The sequence below is a fragment of the Dendropsophus ebraccatus genome, chromosome 13 (assembly GCF_027789765.1).
Source record: "Dendropsophus ebraccatus isolate aDenEbr1 chromosome 13, aDenEbr1.pat, whole genome shotgun sequence".
In the NCBI taxonomy this organism is placed as follows: Eukaryota; Metazoa; Chordata; class Amphibia; order Anura; family Hylidae; genus Dendropsophus; species Dendropsophus ebraccatus.
In genome coordinates this window covers 70,547,542-70,554,646 of record NC_091466.1, presented here as the reverse complement: position 1 = coordinate 70,554,646, position 7,105 = coordinate 70,547,542, and positions in this window count along the sequence as shown.

The window sequence follows — 7,105 nt, the reverse complement described above, 5'->3', positions numbered from 1 at the left end:
AGTCTTGCTGTAAAGTATGTCACTAAATGCTGTTGGCAACAGCCCAAGTCAGAAAATAGACACAGATTAGAATAGAGATCTAATTTTAGTATCTGACTCTAAGGGCCAGTTTACACAGAGCAAAATTGGGGGAATTCCAGGGCGGGACTTTCCGTCGCAGAATCCCACTACCCTCTGTGTCATACTGGCAGTCTATGGGAGGCTCGCACGCCTCCTCTCTCCGCACGGAAGAATGGACATGTCAATACCTCCGATCGGAGAGGTGCGGAGAGAGGAGGCGCGCGAGCCTCCCATAGACATCCAGTATGACAGAGAGGCTGGTGGGATTCTCCGACACGGAATTCTGCCAGTTTTGCTCTGTGTGAACTGGCCCTAGTTGGTAAAAGAAAATTTAGGTGACACATTCACTTTTAAACCTATCACCTGAGAATCCCTACTGATCATAAGGTGTACAAAATAATTCTACTGTTTTGTTTCTATAGCCCCTATGTAGGCTATGTGTCTCTATGGTAACAGACAGCAAACACACTCTGTGTAGTCTGATCCTGAAGTTAGAGTGCCTCCTATCTGTCCTTCCAAATATATGTTACTATTATTAAGGATTATTATTAAATGTAAGACGTTGCGAGACTGCAGCACTGCAGGATTATGCTGCACAAAGATGTACTGGGACAAATAAAAGAATTGTTTGTGAAAGTGGATATAACTTTTAAAGGGGTCTTCTGGCCTGTAAGTTGTATGAGGGTAGGTGTAGGTTGTGTATCAGGACTGCTTTTCTGTTCCAGTCTAGTCCTTTGTCTTATACACGGTATGCACAGAAGAGAAGAACCTGCTCCCCTTATATCTTTATAGCACACCCCCAGAAGTAGCAGCAATATGGAGAACGGTATAGAGCAGTAATTAACAGTGCAAATTGTCAATTTATTACTGAGTCTCTGTATCACTCCAGCTACTCCTCCTCCTACCCTCTCCATAGACCTCTATGGGCAGCAGTAACCAGATCCATCAGCAAGTTGGTAATCATGGAGACAGGAGTCTAAATGGAGAAGCATTTTTCATTAATAACATACATTATATAGTCTTGTATATTTTCTTGTACTATTGCATATATATGGATGTGGACTATACTAGAAATGATATGGATATTTATTATACTTGAAATAATATGGATACGGACTATACTAGAAATTCACATATTATTATTTAAAGGAAAGCACAATCCTTCAGCAGATTTCCTTGCTTTTCCAATTTATATAATCTAATTAAATAAATTATTTAGTTTCCCATTCAAATCCCCATTGACTTCAATGAAGCGTATTATTACATTGAAAATATGGCTGGATTTTTACCACAAATTTATGGACATATTTTACTTTTATTGATTGAGTCATTCATTAATGGTCAATATTAAGGTTAATTACGATGCTGTAGATTTGGAAGAATATAGGATGCTTGTCAGCAGAAAAAGCCCCCGGGTTCATCTAGTCGGCCCCATTAGTATTTCTCTTCTTATCTTCATTATATACAGCTCAGCATACCATTATATATATACAGCCCAGCATACCATTATATAAAACCCAGCATACCATTATACACTCACCGGCCACTTTATTAGGTACACCATGCTAGTAACGGGTTGGACCCCCTTTTGCCTTCAGAACTGCCTCAATTCTTCGTGGTATAGATACAACAAGGTGCTGGAAGCTTCCTCAGAGATTTTGGTCCATATTGACATGATGGCATCACACAGTTGCCGCAGATTTGTCGGCTGCACATCCATGATGCGAATCTCCCGTTCCACCACATCCCAAAGATGCTGTATTGCATCCATGTCGAGGGCCGGTCGGGCATTAATAAAATCATTCGAGGGCCGCATACCGTGTGCGGCAGTTAGTAGTGTGGGTTTGCAGCACCCAGGGCAAGGCAAAGTATTGTTCCCCTAGTTCCCCTGCTATTGTAGTTAACCCCCAGTGATGCCCCTGCTATTGTAGTTAACCCCCCCAGTGATGCCCCTTGTAGTCTAGTTAACCCCCAAGTCATGCCTCTGGTAGGCCTAGTTAACCCCCATCAGTCATGTCCCTGGTAGCCTAGTTAACCCCCATCAGTCATGTCCCAGGTGGCCTAGTTAACCCCCATCAGGCATGTCCCTGGTGGCCTAGTTAACCCCCAAGTCATGCCTCTGGTAGGCCTAGTTAACCCCCATCAGTCATGTCCCTGGTAGCCTAGTTAACCCCCATCAGGCATGTCCCAGGTGGCCTAGTTAACCCCCATCAGGCATGTCCCTGGTGGCCTAGTTAACCCCCATCAGTCATGTCCCAGGTGGCCTAGTTAACCCCCATCAGTCATGTCCCAGGTGGCATAGTTAACCCCCATCAGGCATGTCCCTGGTGGCCTAGTTAACCCCCATCAGGCATGTCCCAGGTGGCCTAGTTAACCCCCATCAGGCATGTCCCTGGTGGCCTAGTTAACCCCCAAATAAAAAAAATAAACATCCCACTCACCTTACCTCCGTTCCCACGCTGCCCATGTCCTCTTCTGTCCCAGGTCCTCTGTGCCGGTCTTCTCCTGCAGGCGGCGCGCGATGAAATGACGTCATCGTGCGCGGCCCGCAGGAGACTGAAGACACGCGCCGCTCTGCTGGGGAAGAAGCCGGCATAGACAGCATCCTCGTGTGTCCAGCAGCTGTCACAGACACCGGAGGATGCTGTGTATGCCGGCTCCTTCCTCCTCCAGAGCGGCGCGCATCACAGGGGAGCTGCGGGCCGCGGGCCGCATTGGGAGGCCTCAGGGGCCGGATGCGGCCCGCGGGCCGGAGGTTCCCCACCCCTGCTCTATTGGATTGAGATCTGGTGACTGTGGAGGCCATTGGAGTACAGTGAACTCATTGTCATGTTCAAGAAACCAGTCTGAGATGATTCTAGCTTTATGACATGGCGCATTATCCTGCTGAAAGTAGCCATCAGATGTTGGGTACATTGTGGTCATAAAGGGATGGACATGGTCAGCAACAATACTCAGGTAGGCTGTGGCGTTGCAATGATGCTCAATTGGTACCAAGGGGCCCAAAGAGTGCCAAGAAAATATTCCCCACACCATGACACCACCACCACCAGCCTGAACCGTTGATACAAGGCAGGATGGATCCATGCTTTCATGTTGTTGCCGCCAAATTCTGACCCTACCATCCGAATGTCGCAGCAGAAATCGAGACTCATCAGACCAGGCAAGGTTTTTCCAATCTTCTACTGTCCAATTTCGATGAGCTTGTGCAAATTGTAGCCTCAGTTTCCTGTTCTTAGCTGAAAGGAGTGGCACCCGGTGTGGTCTTCTGCTGCTGTAGCCCATCTGCCTCAAAGTTGGACGTACTGTGCGTTCAGAGATGCTCTTCTGCCTACCTTGGTTGTAACAGTTGGCTATTTAAGTCACTGTTGCCTTTCTATCAGCTGGAACCAGTCTGCCCATTCTCCTCTGACCTCTGGCATCAACAAGGCATTTCCGCCCACAGAACTGCCGCTCACTGGATGTTTTTTCTTTTTCGGACCATTCTCTGTAAACCCTAGAGATGGTTGTGCGTGAAAATCCCAGTAGATCAGCAGTTTCTGAAATACTCAGACCAGCCCTCCTGGCACCAACAACCATGCCACGTTCAAAGGCACTCAAATCACCTTTCTTCCCCATACTGATGCTCGGTTTGAACTGCAGGAGATTGTCTTGACCATGTCTACATGCCTAAATGCACTGAGTTGCCGCTATGTGATTGGCTGATTAGAAATTAAGTGGTAACGTGCAGTTGGACAGGTGTACCCAATAAAGTGGCCGGTGAGTGTATATATACATCTCAGCAAACTATTATATATATATACATACAGCCCAGCATACCACTATATATATATATATATATATATATATATATATATATATATATCTTGTGGGGAATAGCTCTGGTCGATCCTAGGTAGCAGTGCAGTAAGCAGGGACACAGACAGGGTAACGTCCAATTTAAGTGTTTTTATTTCACACTTAGCGTCAAAACACAAAGCAAACCTTAACAAAGGCTTAAACACAAATAAACCCTGCTTGGCTGAGCACCTGCTAGTACATAACCGATCCCTGACTATACGTGGGACCAGCTATCCAGCCCACGGGTACAAATAACAAAGTATGGTGTGGCCCATGCAATACCTTCAGTATTCCAGCAGACAGTTCTCCAGGTATGGCCACACCTCAGCTCTGCAGTGAGCTTCTTTTTAAGGCCCCAATGACCCCCAGCTGTGGGCTATGGAAGCCCAGGACCGAAGCCCGGGTGGAGTGAGCGTCCCACTGCCAACCTCACTCACTCCAGAAAAAGCAGGTCCCAGTACGTATTTTTACAATCTGTCTATGTTAGCTATGGCCAACACAGACAACCAGGCTATTAATCCTGCTTTACCTGTGTCTGGGTTAACCCCTTGGTTACCAGAGACACACCCAGGGCTTACCAGATACAGTTTACCACTTCAGTGGCAGATATCTGTGCTCCCAAACCATGCCTCTCTTACAATATATATACATACAACCCAGCATACCATTATATATATATATATATACAGCCCAGCATACCATTATATATATATATATATATATATATATATATATACAGCCCAGCATACTAATATATATTGTCACGATCCCCGTGACTTAGGTTCTGGATGATAGCCTACAGGGTCACGTGGCTGACAGGCTGACGTGACACCTCACCTTAAACCCACCTAACACAACTACAACAGACTATACGCTATAGCCTTAATAGATTAACAACTCACCCTTGGTAACGCCCTTCCTAGGGTCATAGGATCGTTAGAACACAAGAAGACTCTTATTAAAGTAAAATTTCATATCATAAAAAAGTACAGTGCGTACAACAAAGGGTTATTTAAGAAAACTACACGACAAAATACACAGACATATATATTTACAGTGAAATACAGTTCTTAATATAAAAGGGAGAAAAAACAGAACTTAATACTTTACGCAACGTATTAGTCCAGTTGCCTGGGGAAGCAGAATATAGGCCAGTCCATCCAACAAGGGATCCCCAAAGAATGACAATTTCCATCAGCCATTTCTGTTTTAGGGTAAATTCACACGGGCGTCTCGCATAAAAAAACCCGCAGCTAATCCGCACCTAATCCGCAATACACGTATTAATAATAATAATAAATGTATTGCGGATTAGCTGCGTTTTTTTTATGCGAGACGCCCGTGTGAATTTACCCTTAAAAGGACTTGAGAGACCCTCTCCCCACCCTCCTTTCTCTGATGTCAGAGGAGGCCAGGGAATATGGTAATGGCCTTTTACAACCCTGGGTTTATGACACCCATGGTAGTCTACCACTTGCCTCAAGGTGTTCATATTCCAATCTTTCTGCAGGTGTTTATCCTAGCAATGTCTCAGGTATACCATTCCCTCTGTTATCACCTCCCGAACACGTACATACCAAACATGGCGGCGGTTGGCGCAATACAGTGGGAGTTATCCGAAAGCTTTCTGTTCCCATGGGACAATAAGGCCCCTTTTAATACTGTCGGTTGGTATCAGTGTCCTGTGTACCTCTGCAAAAGCGTACCTCTAGAATATGTATAAATTCCATATTTCTGGAGGGGTCAGATGCCAGAATGGTGTTCTATGGGTGACCTCCAGTGTCCCTTACCTAACCTCTCTGGGTCTCTGGTTTGTGACAGACCAGGATGTGGATTGTTTTTGTAAACAAGTTTTATGGGTCCTGGTGTTTATGACCCACTTAGTTCCTGGCCTCAGGTCTTTAGTTCCTGGCCTCAGGTCTGGACACTAGATAACCATGACCTTTGGAATCAGGAATGCTAGAGGGGCTATATATATATATATATATATATATATATATATACACACACATACAGCCCAGCATACCATTATATATATATATATATATATATATATATATACATACAGCCCAGCATACCATTATATACAACTCAGTATACCATTATATATACAGCCCAGCATACCATTATATATACAGCCCAGCATACCATTATATATACAGACCAGCATTCAATTATATATACAACTTAGCATACCATTATATATACAGCCCAGCATACCATTATATATATATACAGCCCAGTATACCATTATATATATATATATATATATATATATATATATATATATATACAGCCCAGCATACCATTATGTACAACCCAGCATACCATTAGGGCCTGTTCACACCACAGAATCAGCACAATGATTCTACTCAGAACTCCCACCCGCAGACTCCGCACCTAATCCCACCTGCTATTTCTTTCAATGGGAGGTCTCTTGTGCCTCCGCTCTCCGTGCCTTTCCGCTCTAAGAATTGACATGTCAAAAGTTTTTTTTAAAGGAACAGTGCCCATTTAAACTACAAGGGGGACATTTATGAAACATACGCCCGAGGCGTATGCCAGGGGAAAGGTGCAGATTTGTACCTTTTCCCTGGAGTACGCCTCCCGTACGCCCCACTCGCCCGATGGGCGGGCTGGCGGAGCTTGCAGGGGAGTGATAAGGCGTTGAGGAGGCGTGGCCTCCTCCTGCGCCTCATTTATGATGATTTACGCCTGCTCGCAGGCATAAATCATGATCAAAATCTACAGCTGCTAGGAAACAGGTGTAGATTTGGTACGCCGGGCGGCCGGATTCACTAAGAGTAAATCCTGCCAAGGAAAAGGGGGTGGGGCCTCATATAAGACCGGCGTACTTGTACGCTGGTCTTTATAAATCCCCTCCCGGTGTTTTGAAGAAGTAGATAAATGGGACCTGTACAGAAGACCATGGAAATCGTGCAGAAGTATAGAGTACCCATATACAATCCCACACTAAAACATGGAAAACAATACGACGGCCTCCATACAGAACTCCACAAGTGCATGTCTACAGATCTTTGAGAAATCCCGTGCAAGGAGCTCCTAAAAGATGCAGTATGATTTTCATTAGAATTTCTAGATTTTTTTTTAAATTTGAATGCTAGTTTAGTTATGTGATATTGGGCCCTTACCTAGTGATACTTTCTATGCCTTACATATTATATTCTGTTATACAATGTATACA